Raw genomic sequence first — 20,334 nt, forward strand, 5'->3', positions numbered from 1 at the left:
CCGTTAGCTGTAAAAGTCCATAGATAAGCCGCATTATTATATAAGATGCAAGGTCGAAAAATGGAGGAAAAGTCACAGCTTAAAGTCGGTAGTTGGTCAACAATATTTCACCGTCCAACTTGTTTATAGGATCCTTCCAGGTTTGATACCAAAGCTGTAACATTAATGTGTTGTTTTACAGACAGCATGTAGTCATGGCAGCGGAGCAGAACAGCAGACTCAATGAGGCTTTAGTCTCTCAGCTACTCTGTGAACAAACTGAACTCATGCAAAGGCTCCTGGATTAAAATCAGCCTAAAATATGACTAAACTATCTAATCTGATATTCATGATAATGAAGCTCTGCTTTCAGAACCATTGATGTGGAGAGAGCTGAGTTAAATTAGGATTTGATTTGCTGCATTTATTCTAAAATTAATTTTTTTAGTTCCTTTTCCTCTAATGAGGCTTAATGATGCGATTAAAGGATAAAATGTTCAGATTACCAAGAGTATTGTTGTCATCTAGCTTATGGATGGACTGCAGTGAACTTAGTTTGGCTAACTGTGCTGAGACTATCTGAGGAAAGGTTTTGATCGATGTAAAAAAAGAAATGCACCCAATAAAAAGTGAGTAAAAGAAGAAGAAAAAAAGACATTTACAGGTTTAGCTTCTCTAGAGGCCAAAAGTTACATAGGAAGCCTTTAAGATTATAGTTTCAGATTCTAGTGGCCTTTATTTTCATTATTTTTTTAAAAAGCTGCTCTTCATGCGCACCTATGGGGAGCTCCATGGTTTCTTCTTTTGTCCAGGGATGTTCTGCTTCTTGCTGCTCTTCTTTTATCTGCAGAGGTTCTGGTTCCTCTTGGTCCAAACTGGATTTCCTCTCCTGTCCACAGAGCTGCTGGTCAGAGAAATCCTCCTCTTTTCCAACAGAATCCTGCAGGCGGTCTGAAAGACAAACACAGCAGAAAGACTTTCTATTGTAGGTTAAAGAAAGGACATCTCACTTTAATCATCCCTGTGTTGATATAACTACATATAAACAGATTGGAACGACATCTCCCAGAATGCACTGCAGCTCTGTCATTACAATCACAGCTTATAAAAGACAGACCAATGCTCTGCTGTAATCTGGCCTGGTTTGGAGCTCCCCTTTTATCATCAAAGTTTTACAATCTGTTTTAACAGATAATGTCTAGATTCTTAACCATTACAGAAATATTTAAACTCATTTTCAGGTGATGTTCATTTTAGATGACCTTTCCAGGGTGTATCCTGCTTTTAGCACACAGACCGCTGGAGATAAGCACCATGGGTTGAGTATCAGACTCTACACTTTGAAAAAAAGTTCAGAAAGTCACATGGGAAACTTGTTTCGGGACGTCGTTGTTGCTTTAAGCTGCATTCATAACACGATCTGAGCAGCAAAGCGCCTGCTGCTTCATCTGTGATGTCTGTGCAAAGATGCATCTGAAGTTTTACTGCTCTGGTGTTCAACGGCGGCTTTGCTAGGCTATATTTTCTGTGATAAGTTTTCTCTTTATGTATCATTACAAGATGAATAATTATGGGAAATAATGAGGGCTGAAACTATTGATGGGATTCATCCTCATTAATCCATTACTGAAATAATCATCAACTAACTTAGTAATCAATTAATTAACACAATTGTGGAGACTCTAAAACATGCCTATAGCTGACAGAGCAACCAACAACCCACCTTGAGCAACGATTATACCAATTTATTAAAAAAATAAAATAAAATATTGCAAATATATCTGCATTTAAAATAAAAATCTTTTTCATTTGTCAATATGCTCTATCCTTAACTCCTCAAGTAGAAAAGTTTTAATTTCACTAGGTTTACATTCGCAGGAAGTAATGTTTAAGGAACCTATTGCTATTTCATTATTAATAAAAAACAAACAAACAGATTAATCGATTTGCAAAATAATCATTAATTGCAGCTCTAGAAGTAACGTTGAGAAACTCAGTATGAATGCAACATAATCTCAATGACAGTGTGTTGTTCCTGATATCCAAACAGCCATAAAAACAAAGCTTCTTGTCATTTCTTTAAATAATAATCCCACAGTGGTGATGAGTTCTATCCACTGTATCCGTCTGTGTTTCTACTGTTTAGACTCCTTGTTGACAAAACTTAACAAACTGGGAAACATTCCCACCTTCATTAACTTGAGACTAATGGGTCCTGCTGCAACATGGATACTTTGGCTCTGTTCGAAAACCTAGGACGCATCCTTAGAAGACTGGATTCGAAGGCCGATTACATCATAGCGCGGCGCCGAGGTCTGGTCGGATTCCAAGAGTCCTCGTTATGCGGCCTTAAAATGCGTCCTTCTTTTTGCCCGATTTGAAGGACGGGTCTGATGTATCCTCGGTATTCTTGGATATCCCAGGATTCATTGTGAGACCAAGCAAGCTCTGATCAGAGGGAAGGTTACTTGGAGCCGAACAGTGGTGAAAATTGGAAGTTCAGTTTAATATAATCCAGTCTGTGAATAGTTCCGTCTGAAATGAATGAAAATAGTTGTTTTAATGGTAATTGAGTCAGATATGTGGCGGTAATGTTTGATTTATCTAAAGGTTTTAATCTGTTACTGTGTAAATGGGTTTGGCTGGAATTTAAGGACAGATTCTAATATATCTGCAGAGTGGGGACTATAAATCTGATAGGATTTTTATCTTTTTATTGCTGTTTTGCACAATATGCTTAACTAAGTATTTTTTGTTGTTGAATATTAGAGATTTTGCAGATATATTTTTTTTATAAATATATTGTTTAGATTTACTTATATCTTCTACCCCTTTTATAGAATAGAATAGAAAATCCCTTTATTGTCCCACAATGGGCAAATTTACAGCAGCAGAAAGATTATTGAAAATGGTCACACAAATGTGGACCTTAGGAAAATGTATTGATTGATCATTTATTTCGAACACTTAATAAAAAGCAAATATAAGTAAATTAATAAAGTCATACAAAACAAAACAAAAAAAGAAGAAAAAAAAAAAAAACATATGTACATCCCATCATGTTCGAAAAGGAGTAGGAAGAAGTAATAAAACTTATTAAATCCTACCCCTGTTCTATATTAACATCTACCAATGTTTAAGCATACATACATATCTATATATACAGACACACACACACATACATATATACATATATACATACACATACTCATAGATACCTATACATATATATACACACATGCATACTTACACATACACCCGTATCTCAAACACATACACACATACATGCATATACATACACACCCCAATTACTATAGACAGTATACACATATCTCTATCTACGTACACGTATATCCATACATATCCATAAACCAAAAACCCCATTCTCTCACACTTTTTTTTTTTTTTTTTTATTATTTCATCTCTCTTGACTTCTTATCGATTTTAATTCATAGTGGCAGAGCAAGTTCTATTCCCCCTCAAGCCCCCTCCTCCCTGTATCTTGTAAAAATCATTTGTTTATATTTGTTTTTAAACTGGTTGATGTTTGGACATTGCTTCAAATCCATGCTCAGTCTGTTCCATAGCCTCACTCCACTATTTGTTATACAAAATCTTTTCCTTGCAGTTCTGTATCTTTGAATCTTAAAATTAGTTATCTCCCTTAAATCATACCCCCCCTCTCTCTCATAAAACAAATTTGTCAAGTGACTTGGTAACAGCTTATTTCTAGCTTTAAATAGAAATTGTGCTGTTTGGAATTCTATCATATCATAAAGCTTCATGATTTTAGACATTATAAATAGTGTGTTGGTGTGTTCTCGATATCCAACTTTATGAATTATTCTCATGGCTCTTTTTTGCAATATGAACAGTGGCTCTAGTGAACTTTTATATGTGCTTCCCCATACCTCTATACAGTAAATTAAATGAGGTAAGACCAAAGAACAGAACAGAGCATGGAGTGATTTGTAATCTAAAAAATATCTTACTTTGGCTATTACAGAGATGCTTTTAAATATTTTAGTGCTGATGTATTTAATATGAGACTTCCAGCAAATCTTGTCATTTATTATCACCCCGAGAAATTTAGTTTCATATACTTTCTCTATATCAACCCCTCCTATCTGTACCCGTGCATGATGATTTATTTTTTTGTTACCAAATATCATATATTTTGTTTTACTCAAATTTAGTGACAGTTTATTTTTATTTAGCCAGTATTTAATATTAATGAATTCTGAGGTGATAGTGTCCAAAAGTTGCTGTAAATTCTCACCTGATCCTATTATATTTGTGTCATCCGCAAATAAAATAAATTTGAGTTTTTGTGATATCTTACATATGTCATTAATGTACATGATGAATAATTTAGGACCCAAGACCGACCCCTGTGGTACACCACACACAATGTCCAAACATCTTGACTGATGATCTCCCATCTTCACAAATTGCTTCCTGTTTTTTAAATAACTTCTTACCCACTCTAGTGCCAGTCCCCTGATCCCATATTGCTCTAATTTGTTAATTAATATATCATGATTTATAGTATCAAATGCTTTTTTTAGATCAATAAAAACCCCAACAGAATATTTCTTGCTATCTATGGAATTTGTTGTATCTTCTATTAGTTCAATTAATGCTTGTGATGTTGATCGATTTCTTCTGAATCCATATTGATTATCTGAGAGTAAATTATGTCTTTCTATGAAATTGTCTAACCTGTAATTGACAACTTTTTCCAGAATTTTTGAAAACTGTGGGAGAAGAGAAACCGGTCTGTAATTTGTGAAATGATGCTTGTCCCCAGTTTTGTACACAGGAATAACTTTAGCTATTTTCATATTATTTGGAAATTTACCGGTTTGTAATGATAAATTAAAAATATACATTAATGGTTTGGAGATCCCATGAATAACCTTTTTTATTATTTTCATATCTATTTCATCATAATCAGTAGATGTCTTGCTTTTACACTCGCTAACAATATCTATGATTTCCTTCTCATCCACAGGTTTAAGGAACATTGTGCTTGGATTTCTATCTATTAGATTATCTTCATTGAATGTCACTGGATGTTCAATTTCATTTGCAAGTTTTGGTCCGACATTTACAAAAAACTCATTAAACTTGTTAACCGCATCATCTATGTTATTTATATTTTTTTCATTTTCTATAAAATACTGTGGATAATTAATATTTCTAGTTTTATTTCTAATTATACTATTTAAAATATCCCATATACCTTTTATATTGTGCTTATTCTCATCCAGTAACTTCTTGTAATAATCTTTCTTACAGTTCCTCATAATATTAGTTAACTTATTTCTATACTTCTTGTATTTATCTTCTGCTTCCTTAGTTCTATGTTTTATAAATTCTCTATATAGTGTATTTTTCTTTTTGCAAGCATTCTTCAGTCCCTTTGACATCCATTGATCATTCATATACTTTTGTTTTCTGTAGTATTGTTTAATTGGACAATTTTTATCATATAATATTTTAAATGTTCTTAAAAATTCATTGTATGCTTTATCAGTATCATTTTCTTGATACAAGAACTCCCAATCTTGTCTTAGTAACTCATTTTTGAATGCATCCATAGTTTCTTCAGACCTCACCCTTCTGTACAGTGTTATCTTGCCCTGTTTATTTTTAATTTGATCATCATTATAGATTGTAAAGACTGGAAGGTGATCACTGATATCATTTACTAATAATCCGCTTACTGTATTATTATCCATTTCATTAGAAAATATATTATCAATTAACGTTGCGCAGTGAGTTGTGATTCGGCTGGGTCTGGTAATCTTGGGATGTAACCCAATACTATACATTGTATTTATAAATTCATCCGTCAACTTATGTTTATTTGGATTTATCAAATCTATATTAAAGTCGCCACCAATAAACATGACTTTATTGTTTGCACTTGTGTAGTGATCTTCCATCCAGTTTTTAAAAGTATCTATATTTGAACCTGGTGTTCTATATATACAGCTTACAATGATATTTTTCTTTTTTGTCCGACTTATTTCTATTGTTATACATTCAAGCACATTATCTATCACAGTTGACATATTTTCTATCACCTTATAATTATAATTCATATCCACATACATAGCTACACCACCACCATTTTTGTTCTTCCTGTTCACACACAACAACTCATATCCATCAAGTTCGAAATCCATGCCCCTTTCATTATTAATCCATGTTTCTGATACCAAAATTATATTAAACGACTGTGTAAATTGATTTAAATAGTCCTTGATCTTACTGAAGTTAGCATACAAGCTTCTACTATTGAAATGGATTAATGAGATTTTATTTTCAGTCTTAAAAGTGTTGTTATATTGGTCATCAGTATAATATTGGCAGTCATCATTATTAAGAAAAAAAATTAATATCTGGGTCAATATCAATTTGATTGGCCTGTGATTTGTATGCAGTATGTTTTGAAGTATTTGATTCCAGATGGTTCAATTCAACAAGTTTTCTTAACAATTTTTCCGATTTCGGATGTGTAGTTTCAAGTGTCATATGAAAAGTTGTTCAACATACCATTGTCCAATGTCTTTACGATTGTTTTGGTGTGCTAGTGCGTGGATGAACAACCAATTTGTCGTAGCGTAGGTAGGCAATGTCCCCTCTCTCTCTGGCAGCTTTCAGCTCAGGCATCAGCTCTTTCCTCTTTTGCTTGACTGTGTCTGTGAAATCCTCGTTGATGTAGATTTTTGTTCCTCTGAGAGACTTTGCACGTTGTAATATGGTCTCTCTGTCCTTATACCTGAGGAATTTAACAAGTATGGGCCTAGTTCTTTCGCCTCCGCCGGGTTTCCCTATGCGGTGTCCTCTCTCCAGCTCCACCTTGTGCTGTAGTTGTAAATTCTCCACCAGTATCTTCTTGATTTTCTCCTCTGATTCAGCCCAGGTTTCTCTGGGTGACTCAGGTACTCCCTCAAATATGAGGTTGTTGCGTCTTGTCTGTCCTTCCAAGTATTCCATTTTATCTGTTATTTTCAGCAGACTTTCACAAACTTTGTAGATATCTGCTTGCATGATTTCACATCGCTCAGCATGTTTTCTGCTGTCACTTTTCAGGTCATCCACTTCTTTTTGTGTGAACTGTAGGCTTACTTTCACTTCTTGTATGTCCTTTGTCAATGACTCCATTCTGTTGTTCGTCGAGTCCATAATAATTTGGACAAACCCTTTGAAATTTTCTTGTTGTTGTTGCAGCAGAGCCATAAACATGTCTTTCTGTTGTTGCATCAACTCGGTTAATTGGCTGAGTGACACATACTCCTCATCTGTCTTCATTTCTGCTTTTGATCCTTTAGGTGGCATTTTAGATACCTGGCCTTATGTAGGAGGCTCCTGGCTTGGCCTGGTGGTGAAGGCTGATGCCTGGCCTGGTTGTGAAGGCTGATGCCTGGCCTGGTGGTGAAGGCTGATGCCTGGCCTGGTGGTGAAGGCTGATGCCTGGCCTGGTGGTGAAGGCTGATGCCTGGCCTGGTTGTGAAGGCTGATGCCTGGCCTGGTGGTAGAGGAGTAGCAGTAGCACCAGTAGCATAGAGCTCCTCCACAGCTCAGCTCAGAGTAGCAGCAGCAAACAGGTTCTCCACAGCTCAGCTCAGAGATGTTAGTATAAGAATAACATGATAGGGAAGAGTTAAAATATAAACAATAAAATTCTGTAAACTGTTTTAACAATATAAAACTGGGGAATTAATAACAAATATGCAGCTATGGACATTTTTACAGTAATGGATATTTGAAAATAGCAGCAACATCAGAGATGTGCAGAATGACAGCAGCAGGTTATTTAACTGACTAAGGTTTCTATCATTACATTTGATTTGATTTGTTCCTGCTCCCGGTGGTTGGAACATTTATTCCATTCTGGATTCTTGTGAGTGTAGTCTTTGTTCACTTCACAATAAAAAAGAAATAAATAAACAGTTTTGAAAACTTCTCTATTCATTCTTTTCCTGCTTTGTGTGTCAACGTTCACGGTTGCTAAGCAACAGAGCATACGGCGGTAAAACCTGCCGAAGGGTAGACCTGGTCGAATTCACAGCCTAAACTCTTCTAGTCTCCTTATTTTCAAGGACTTCGAAGGATCCAGTCTAGGTAGACCGCGTCCTTCGAACAGAGCCACTTTCTTCCTTTTTCAAAGTTAGGTGGCTGTGTTGTTGCCTGAACAAAATGCTGCTATTCAAATAATAATGGCTTTGAAATATTTCTATTTGGTTCCTGAAAATGATCAACACTCAGGTGTTACTCATTAAGTTAGGGATGTGAATTGTATATTAACCCTTTATATCCACAGAGGGCACCCTCACTCCCAATTGCTTATCTATTTTTACATTCTTGTGGAACTGCAACCAAATAATAAAGAAAAACTGTTTTAAACCAGAGGGATAAAATTAAACCTTCTACACAGAGTCCCAATTTTCTGCCAGAATTTTTTATTTTTATTTTGTAAAAATCCAATGAAACAAAAAAAAGCAAAAATTATAATCCAGAAAACTTTGTACTTCTTAAATAAGAAAATACATTATGTAATTATTGAATTAACCTCTTACATGCTACTGACCAGGGGTCAATTTCCAGAAGCAGGGTTTAAAATCCTCAACTCTAAATTGATCTATCCCAAGGTTACAATCGCTGAGGTTTTTGGTATCAATAAGGTTGCTGTGAGTTAGGTTGATCAGTACTAATTAGGTCCACTCACGTGCGTAACAAGTATGAAAAGCCATTCTCACTGGAGCCCGATTTGACCATGAATACCATCTTGACTTAATACGTATTTATTTTATCTGAAATACTACACTTCATAGTCAGAATAATACAAATGATGACCAGTGACAGAAGGAGTATGGAGATCTATAATTCATTTCCAGACATCTAGAATGTTTATTCTCAATGTGAATAATGTCATTTTGTTTTAAATTGTGCTTGTGACAAATAAAAAAATGTTTTCAGATATCAGAAATACATATGCCGCATTTACAATAATCCTTCAAAACCGATCCATGTAGTTCTTAAAGTTGAACATGGATTGTTTATTTCCAAGTTCTATGGAGGAGTCCTTAAAGCCACAGAAACATCTGCATATTCCAGCTGCAATCACCATCTGATCTACAACACTGGATATAATGAGGCCCAGATGTAACAAAAGAACTTTATTGAAGTTTCACAAAGCAGATAAAGCTTTCACAAATCCTAAAGGGGGTTTGAAAGATTCTACGTTTAGCTCAGAATAATCTAATCTATGTTCAGGTGTCTGTGTGCTGCAGTTTTAAAGCAGAGCAGATTAAAGACACTTGACACTGAGAGAAGAGGTGGATTAGCCATTAGCTAGGGCTAGCTTCAGTTTGGTCAAAGAGAGACGATAATATCTAAGAACAGCCTCCATGTTGGAATCTAAGCATCAGAAACAACACAGAGAAGTAGAGTTTAGCCTGAAAAGCTGCAATGACCAAACATGATGCAGACTTTAGCCTTTTAGGCTCTGCTATCAACCGGAGGTTAGCTTTAGCTTAGCATGTTGATCTCCTCTAATCAGTTTTCCAATCAGATGAGGCTAAAATCCACAGTGTGCATCATCAGGGAATCGTTTCTATCAGGTGTTTCCTACCTATCCGGTGTAAGATGATCTGGGGGATCCTGGTGAAATCCAGCAGTAGATGTTGATCGTCCATCTTTTCCTCCGAATTGACCAAACTCCCTTTAAACTCCGTGAATGTTTCTTCAGCAGGAGTTAACTGCTCGGTGATAAACTCTCCTTGAAGCTGGACTGAAGACATTCTCACTGCAAACACTCCCAGATTATCAGCCTCTCTACAATGACTCCACACACAAGCTAAGCTAATGCTGCTAATGCTACACGATCCCTGCCAGCAGCTCATTGCGCATGCGCACCTAGATCTACATCCGGGTCATCCTCGATTTTATTTTGTACTAACGCGTGATGTTAGTTTACTAGGTAGAGTTTTTTTTTTTTTGACTAAGATGGAAAGTATTTCAAGATGTATCTTTCCAGCATATTCTTTAGCAATCTCCAATACAGCTATTAAAAGAATAAATCAAATTAATTTCAACGACATTTGGAGGAAAAAAAACTAATTATATTAAAAAGACTTTATTAACTAAGAAATATGAAGATGGGGGGTTAGAAGCCATTGATTTTGAGTTCATGAATGGAACTTTGAAAATTAAATGGTTCAAATCACTTTTAAACTCAAATAACATCTGGTTTCATACCCCCAGGCAAATCTTTAAGATGCTGGGAGGCATTGATTTCTTACTTAAATGTGATAACTTAATTCAAAAATTGCCCATCAAATTATCTCTCTTCCACCAACAAGTCCTTTTATATTGGAAAGTTCTATACAATCATAATTTTACTCCTCACAATACCCCGATTTGGAATAATAGATATGTTACTATTAGAAACAACTCTGTATTTTATAAGGATTGGTTAGATAAAGGTATTTGGTCTCCAGTTCACCTTGTAGATAATAGAGGCCATCTGTTAGCTTATAGTGACTTCTGTACTAAATATGATAATTTTACTAATCTAAAAACATTCAAGCTTATTACCAAAGCTATTCCACACTCTATTTTGATCTTGATTAGAAGTGTTTTAACAACATCCACTAACCTTATCCTTCCTCAACTTCCTCTAATCTTAATAGGTGATTGTGATTTCAGAGAGATTCCAATTCAAAATAAAACTATTTGTTACTTATTCACTCGTGTCTCATTTCCATTTCAATCTTAAAGGAATTCTATTTTAGAATTCTTTCCTAAAGATAGTGTGCTTTGTTTGAGAACACAGTTTTTGAAACTTCCTATTCCCCCCAAAGCGAAAGAAATTCATTATCGTACGTTCAATAATATATATCCCTCCAATGACTTTTTACACCAGCGTTTTGGGTTTGAAACCAATTGTTGTTCTTTCTGCAATATTGATATCGAATCTACTGACCATGTATTTTTTCTCTGTAATTTCTCTGATGTTTTTTGGCAAAATGTTTTCATATGGTTACAACCTAGTTTTCCTCAGCTGGAGTGTTTTAGTCAGAAAGACATTATTTTTGGTCAAACTTGGACTGTAAAAAAACATTCCTTCTGATAAATACTATCATAATTCTTGGAAAGTCATTAAAGGTTAATAATGTATTTCCTCAGAAAATAAATGCATTAAAATCCTTTCCGTTTTATCACTTGTCTGTGCCTCTGATCTCTATTTAATCACTGGATTGCTGATAGGCCATTGGTAGAACACGATGCTGTGACATCATCATCCGCAATATTGGTACTCCCTAGTTAGACCTGTCGGAATGTAAACATTGCGTGTGCTTTATTATTATTATTGAACACATGGCATGCACAAATGTGAAGAAATCAAGTCTTACAGGCTTAAGGAACGCATATAATTATAAGACACTGATTAAAAAAGTAAAATATAAATAAAATTGTCAGATGTCAAACATAGGGATAACAGAACGTCAAAAACAGAAAGAGATAAAGGGAGATTAGTTCTCAAAAGAATTCAGATCATTAAAGGCGTCTAAGAGCTGTGATCCATGCTGGGTTTTTAAAATCTGTTTTAAGGTTCTGAAGTGGTTTTCCATTAGAAGGTCTTTAAAGGCTGAAAAGTCAGGTTTTCTATCAGCCCATTTAAAGGAATGGATGAAGAATTTCACAAAGATCAGCAGGTTGTTCAGAATGAGGTCGGTTCTTCTGTCTCTGCAGGTGGTTCCAAATATCATATCCTCTCTTTTTAAGGGAAGATGGAGGGAAAGTTTGGTTGAGATCCAGTCCTGAAAGTTTCTCCAAAATGTTCCAGTGAGCAAACAATAGAAGAAGAGATGATCTGTTGTTTCAATGTCGTTAAAAAGGGTTCAGCTGTTAGTGTCAAAGTGGAATCTTTGTCTTAATATTTTCCTGGATGGAAAAATGTTATTGAGAATTTTCAATTCAGTTTATTTATATAGCGCCAAATCACAACACATGTCATCTCAAGGCACTTTACAGTTCAACCAGATCATGCAGTCAAATTCATTCAAAGTTTTCTATCTAAGGTAAACCAGTTGATTGCATTGACTCATTGACTCAAATACGATCCCTCACACCAAGCATGCTTGTAGCGACAGTGGAGAGGAAAAACTCCCTTTTAACAGGAAGAAACCTCCAGCAGAACCAGGCTCAGTGTTAGCGGCCATCTGATGAGGCCGACTGGGGTTCAAGGAGACAGAAGCAGAGATACAAAAAGCAGCTGTAAAAGGCGGCCCCGTCCAGGAAACACACAGCCAGGCAGACGAGCTCTGAGCCAACTCCCATGTCAGAGGATGAAAAGAGCACATCCAGCCAGTCATGGTCAGAGAAACAGGACTACACTGGAAAACAGGCCGATCTCCAGCATCTATAAACAAAGGTGTTGATGGAAGCAGCACAGCTGATATTTCTCTCCAGGATGGAGTCACAGCCAAACAGGAACAGACCAGATGAAGCTACTATGAGAAAAAGCAGAGAGAGCAGAACGTTAGAGATTGAACTAGCAGATTCCGGAGAGTGGGAGAATAGAGATAGAATGAGGCAGAATGATGAAATGGGGGTCCCTATGTCCTCCAGAAGTCTAAGCCTATAGCAGCATAACTATAGAGATAGCTCAGGATAACCTGAGCCACTCTAACTATAAGCTTTATCAAAAAGGAAAGTTTTAAGGCTAGCCTTAAAAGTAGACAGGGTGTCTGCCTCACGAACTAAAACTGGTAGTTGGTTCCACAGGAGAGGAGCCTGATAACTAAAAGATCTGCCTCCCATTCTACTTTTAGAAATTCTAGGAACCACTACTAAACCTGCAGATTGAGAGCGAAGTGCTCTGTTAGGAACATAAGGAACAATCATATCTCTGATATCAGATGGAGCTTGGCCATTTAAGGCTTTATATGTGAGAAGGAGGATTTTAAATTCTATTCTGGATTTAACAGGAAGCCAATGAAGAGAAGCCAGGATAGGCGAGATATGATCTCTCTTTTTAATTTTCATCAGAACTCTGGCTGCAGCATTTTGGATCAGCTGAAGGCTTTTAACTACAGCTTGTGGACTTCCTGATAGCAAAGAATTACAGAAGAAGATTGAAAAGAACACAATTTTCAAAACTTAATTGAACATAAAAATGATCAAGCTGAAGCAAGGAAAGTTATTAAGGGAGCAAAGAAGACAAAATGGAGAAATTTTTGTTACTCAATAGGTAGAACAACTCCTATAGCTAATGTATGGGAAATGATTAAGAACATGAGGGGAAATAGACAGGAGAGAACATCCCCAATTCTAAAACATGAAGAAGGAATGGTAATAAGAGATAAAGAGGTAGGAGGAAGCAGACAAGAAGTACAAATCATTTTATTTTAGAAGGAGAAAATTCCAGGTAATGTCATGGATGTTTCTTTTTCTATGCAGGAAATGAAGAGAGCAATATTTAGATCAGGATTAACAGCACCAGATCAGATATGCTATATTATGTTAAAACACTTAGGAAATAAAGTCAAAGAAAAACCTTTAGGTTTATATAATCAGATCTGGAAAGAAGGAAGATTACCTTATAATTAGAAGGAAGCAATCATTGTGCCAATTATTAAACTGGGAAAGGATCCAACAAACCCTACAAGTTATAGACCAATAGGGTAACGCTTTCTTTTACCGTACATGTAAAAATATGGTAATAGCATAGCAAGTACACTATATCATAAGGTAACAACAAAAACGTTATTTGGTAATTACAACAAAATTAAGGTATATAATTTCAAAGTAATTACTTGAATGTAATTATTGCAATTGCATATTACTATGTAAGAATGCAGAATTTTGGTGGTTAATTACACTCAGGTTACCACATAAGTCTCTATTTTTGCCCATCACCTACCAACAGATTACAAAGTAATTTGTAACTTAGGATCAGGTAAGTGCATTGGTTCAAATTGTAGGTAGACATGGTAAAATCAGACTTCTTAGATTTCAAACTGTTATTACCATGTAACTCATTTTCATTTAACCAAAAACAACAAATTAATGTGTTAATTATCTATTAAAATGCAGTTAATTACTTGCCTTATAAAACAAAACCAAACATAGAACAAAGCAAGGCAATCTTCTTAACTAAACTTTTAATTATATTTAACTTGAGTTCAGTTTTATAATGCTTTAGTAACCTGTTTTTCTACATTACTAGTGTAAGCTAATGCATTTTACCAGATTAAATTAAGTAAACTACTGGGTAAATAAAATGGTTTTGTACTGTAAAATCAATCAAGAATTTCTTTAGCATTAAATTATCATTGCTGTGTAAGTTATATTGGTTAGAATGCTGTTGGGATTTTTGAGTTCTTGAAAGACTAACATAAACAATTGGTGCAATATTACCAAGTAAAAGAAATATAATTAATTAGTAAGTATTTAGAATCTGTACTGTAAAACAAAGCCATCCATGTTTCTCAGATATAATGCAATTATTACCATGTAACCTATTTGGTTTGTGCTGTTTTACTTACTGTCTTCAAAGAGTTACCCCAGTACATAAGTGCACTATTGACAAGTAAAAAACATCAAATTACAAGGTTATTAAATGGAATCTGTACTGTAAAGGAAAGCCACCCATGTTTGGTATGTTTTGAGCAGGTATTAATGTGTAACATGTTTGTTTGGCACCTGAAAACAAGTTTTTGTTAACAAAGAACAGCTTTATTTAAAAAAACAAGTTGTTTTCTTTCAAAAAGTAGCTGTTTTGTGATATTGAACTTCTCACTACTGTTTCTTTTTTCCTTTTTTTTCTTGTAAGGTGAAGAAAGTCTAAACTCATGAGAATACAGAGTGGAATAAAGGTAACAGCCACCGGGAGCATGAACAAATACAAGCAAATGTAATGATATAAAAGAGGTAGAAAGATAGAAAATCTAAAAAAAATGAAATTATAAAAATCATCCTAACTATCAGATTACTTATCTCCAAATTGTGTCTTGTGCCTAAATCAGGAGGTTCAGTGAATCTCCCTAATAAATTTCAAAAACATGAAGTAACATGATCCATAAAACTGCTGCTGCTGTCCAAACAAATAAAAGCAAATGTAATGATATAAAAGGGCTAGAAAGATATAAGTAAATCTAAACAATGAATGTATAAAAAAGATTTCTGCAAAATCTCTTATATTCAACAACAACAAAAAATACTTAGTTAGGTAAATTGTGCAAAAAAGCTATTAAAAATAAAAAAAAATGATTTAAAAAATACAAGATAAGCTATTCAATAGTAAATTTGATAATCAAATAAAGATATAAACATTGACAAGGAACAATAACTTCTCTGAAAAAGATAAAGAATATAAGTACGGTAGTAAGGGGTAATTATGACATCCGGACAGAAAAGCATAGAGTCTTTTAGCATTGGTGGTAGACATTTTCTTTAAGGACAAACTAAATTTGAAAAGGAATAAAATAAATAAAATTTGACCATAATAATTATGTTATTAATTATAAATTATATTGTTTATCTTGGTCAATAATTTCAAATTTCATTACAGAGCGGGAGAGAAATTTTATGTTTAAGGATTTAGAGAGTAAGCAGTTATGAACTGAGGGTAAATATGTTTGGGTTTTACTACAATAAATAAACTAATATTCAGTTCATTGCTCTTCTTGCTCACACTGATGACATTTGTGAAGTTTTGAAATGAATCTGTTTAAGTTTAGGTGGAATAGGAAATTTAAGATATTTGGTTCTCGATGCACGGATAACGTTTTTGGAGTATTGTTTTAATAGGAAAAGTCTTTTAATTGGATCAAGGATATCAGATATTTTTGACACTTTTCTTAAAAAGATGTTTTTGCATTTTTCATCTATTATATGGCTTGGCTTCCTTCAGTAAATTTATTTTTAAGTTTAGGAAATGCAATAACCCGACCTCTCGCCTGTTGACTGCTGGAGATAGACACCAGCACCTCTCGAGACCCCAATTGGGACAAGCGTGTCAGATAATGGATGGATGGATGGAACTGCTATATTACTGAAGCAACCTTGAACTAAATGGATACATGTTTGGGGATATAATTTGTCCATTTTTCTGGGATACGAATTAGGCATTATATTTATTATTTAAATCATCCAGTAACAATAACTCTGTAGTCTAGTTCAGAACAGCTCCTGCAAACCAGCCTAGTAAACTAGCCCCACCCGCCAGCGGCCAAAATCATTTTTGTCTGTGAGTTTGGTCTAGCCTTGATCAATACCCCAGACCCTAGAACTTGCTGGCCGATCACAACGCAGAGATGTGTTTTAAATTTTTGGGATTTGAGGACATGACGACAAAGCTGCGCAACGCTGGAGAAAGCACAACAAGGAAGACGGCAACAACTATTGAACAGTTCTCATTTGACTCAGCTTTGGAATCAGTTTAGGAATGATTAGACTTGGGCTACCTGTCAACACCAGTTGGCTTCAAAATGGGAACTACAGAACTAATTCTTTTAGAATAGGTATATATATTATGGTGAGCATATTTAGATTTCCATAAAGAGGACACTTTGCCTCCAGACGGATTCAGACAGACTTCTTAAAGGTTAATGAACAGCTTTGTCATACCTAAATGGTACAAAAAGAACATTTGTAGTAAAACGAAATCTGTAACAACCAGAAACAAAATTGGAGCTCTCTATTAAAATACATAAATAAAATAAAATCATGTTCTAAATATGACTTCTTCTGTATTAGAAAATACAGCTTCAGCAAATGTTCCCAGGTCTAACAAAGTACTCAGCTTTGAAAAATAACTTTCACCTCTCAGAGCTTCTTCAGGTTTTTCAGTGTCCATGTGAGCTTTGAGATCTCCATTACCTTTATTAGACACTGAAACTAATGAGCCAGCTTTGCACACGGTGCACTCAGCCTCCCACTGGACTCCAAAGGTTTTCTGGAGTTCATCTGTGAAGCTGCACTTTGGTTTCAGCATTTTGGAATGATTTTTAGTAAATACAAACATCAGATTCTGTTCCCTTCAGGCTGCATTGTGAACATAGCCATAGTTAGATCCTTCATTCCTCTAGTTGCTTGGTTGTAGCGGCTCTGGACACACACAGTTATAGCAACTGAAACAGTTGTTTTATCAGGTGCCAAACCAACTGGGCCAGAATGCGTACCTACATTATTTCCTAATCTAAGTTCTCCAACAATCAAAGGAGGATTTATTCAATGGCCAGATTTGAACTCAGGCTCTAAAAAGCAAAAAGATTAATGCTGACAGAGGAGCAACAGGAAAGACTGGAGAAGACAGAAGGTGAATGACATGAAACTATTTATTTTACAGCTTTAGTTTGGCTGAAAATATCAGAGAAAACATGAAAAAGATTGTCATTTATATGAAAACATCTAAAGAAACACATTTTTACAATCCATAAGGTTTTTATTGCTGCTCGTTCATCAATTTAGAAGTGATTACAATAATTAAAAACATCCACAGCAGAATATAATCCATAAAATCAGTTGTTTAAAATAGGTGATAGTTACTTTCAGTCATAGCAGGTAAATAGAACATCTACAGAATCAAGAACAAGAACAGTAGTTCAAAGGAAAATGTTACTCTAAAAAAATCTTTAAAAAGCAGAAACTTCACACTTCTAGAGGAGACTCAGATTTCTTTAACTTTTACATTAAGACAAAGGCTTTTTACCAAGTTAAATCAGGTTCAAACTGATCAGTAAAAATAACATCAACATCATCAATCCTGTTTATCTTTTTAAACAAACATGTTTCATCATTTTAGGACTTCAATTTACCTGAACTACAGACTCCAGCCTCTAAACTGAGTTCTTTGATGTCCCGTAGTTTAACCCCATAATCCCAGCACCCCCTTTCAAGGTGGCTGGAGCTACTTTGCAACATTAATTAGCTTGTAGCTGACTAACTCTGAGACTGACACACACTTATATATGTCCCAAATCTTCATGTGAGACTCCTCTATAGATGATCTACTTCATTCTAATATCCATTGACCATAGCTCTAACACTGGGCCAAAAACAGTTGGAGTTTTGGTGGGCCTGGTTTCAACAACACACGTAGCAGGGCTGATTGATGCATTGCTAATGAAAGCCAAAAAGACACTGAATTAGCTAAACTCTGATCATTTGTAGCTGATCTCTTAGAAAATCCTCCAAAAATATCAGCAACACTGAGCAAAGCTCATTAAATCTGTCCTAGCTTTGCTTTTATTTTCATCTGAGGATATTTTCATCTGAATAAAAGTCAATTTCTGGAATATATCCAGACAACATCTCATCATTCAGCAAAAAGTTTCTTAGTCCCAAACATAAAACTTGAGTTCTTTTTATGAATAAATTGATTCTGAAAAAGTTGTGTCACACCATACCAAAATGGCACAGTAGGGGTCTGTTTTTTTTTTTCAATTTAAATATTTATAATTTCTCAATTGCTTGTTGAACAGAAAGCAAAATTGCTTCATCTGTGGCAATGATGTTGTCATTGCACTTTATGATTATTCCATTCATTACAAAAAAAAGAAAGAAATAATGAATCAAAAAAATTTTTTTTTGCTAGAGAAATGTTTTTGGTAATTTAAATCTACTTTACTCAGGCCCAAAATAAATAACTTTCAAATGTTCACATCCACATATTCGTCCAGCACCTGATTATTTACCAGGTTTACAATATAACATCTTATCTGTTCTAGTTTATATGTAAAGAGCTCTTAATTAATGGCTGTCTGAAAAATATGCTTGAAAAAGACCATTAACCTGTGAGTTTCTTACGTAGTAGGATGAGTTTCTAGATGGACATTAAATCAACAAACATGGAAATCGCCTCTAACTGCAGCTAACTGAAATGATATGAAGACAATTTAAAAACATTTTAGAAAAACAACTAAATCAACCAAATGCACACAAAAAGAGACTGGTTAACATCAAACCAAACACCAATTTCCAATAGGTCCACCCAGTCCCATGAGGTCCAGGCTCTTGAGCCGGATGGTTCTCAGCATGTCTCTCTGACTTATGTCAATTATGGAAGCAGCTATAAATCCAGTAAGTGATGATGAAATGATGCCATAGCCAGGTCAGTTTAGTAATGAGAAACAAGGCAGCAACAACATATACCAGGCTATTGGGCAAGTCTATGGAAAAGAAGAAAAATAAAGACCACTTCTCTTTCAAAGGTATCAATGAGTTTGCCATGACTGCGTCAACCTACATCAACAAATGCATTGAGGATGTCAGCACCACAATCATGATCATTATCACCTGGAAAAACCAACGACCCCGGATGTTAAACTTCTGTTTTTTATTCGATATTCACACACACACAAAAAAACATACAGTACATGTTCATCAACAAACATACATGTAAACATACACAAGCTGTACGCCATACAAACACATCAGACCAAACTCCACATTGACACCCTTGTACTTCTGCACTTAAGAGTACCATATCTGGGAGTTTGAGGAGGCGGGACTCCATAAATAGTACGTTAGTATGATCGTGGAATCCTGCCTTATGAGCCATGCTGATTACCTTTATTTGTAATGTGCATAATGGTTGCAGCAGGGTTTTACAGGTGTTGCCCCATATTTCTACACAGTAACTCAAGTAAGGTGATATAATTGTGGAATAGAGAATATGAAGTGAAAATGTTTAGTTTTACTGAGAATAGCAATACTCAAAAAAGGATATTTTTGTTTGAATGCATTTTAAAAGAGGTCTCCAGCGAATCTTGTTGTCATTACTCCCAAGAAAAGTTCCTTAACACGTTCTACTGTCACAATGTAATGTATCAGGATACATACATTTTTTGAATTTTACAGTTTCCAAACAATATTAACTTAGTTTGCTAATATCAAAACATATCTTAAATTCACACATTAGTCTAGTCTGCAAAAAAACCCCACATTTAAGTATTTTAGAAACTTTGGAGCTGTCATTAGTATAAAAGATAAATAATTTGGGCTCCACTACTGACCACTGAGGGAAATCACAAATAATGTCCAAGCATGATGACTGGCAGTCAACCATTTGCAAAAATCGCTGCCTGTTGCTAAAATAACTTTTCATCCAGAGTAGTACTACACCCCGGATGCCATAACGCTCTAACTTCTTAATACACTACTCAAAAAAATTAAAGGAACACTTTGTAATCAGAGTATAGAATCAAGTGAATTAAACTTCTGGGATATTGATTTGGTCAGGTAAGTAGCAGAGGGGGTTGTTAATCAGTTTCAGCTGCTTTGGTGTTAATGAAAATAACAACAGGTGCACTAGAGGGGCAACAACGAGAC

This window comes from Cyprinodon tularosa, unplaced genomic scaffold, assembly GCF_016077235.1.
Source record: "Cyprinodon tularosa strain WSP-4 unplaced genomic scaffold, ASM1607723v1 ctg893, whole genome shotgun sequence".
NCBI classification, from domain to species: domain Eukaryota; kingdom Metazoa; phylum Chordata; class Actinopteri; order Cyprinodontiformes; family Cyprinodontidae; genus Cyprinodon; species Cyprinodon tularosa.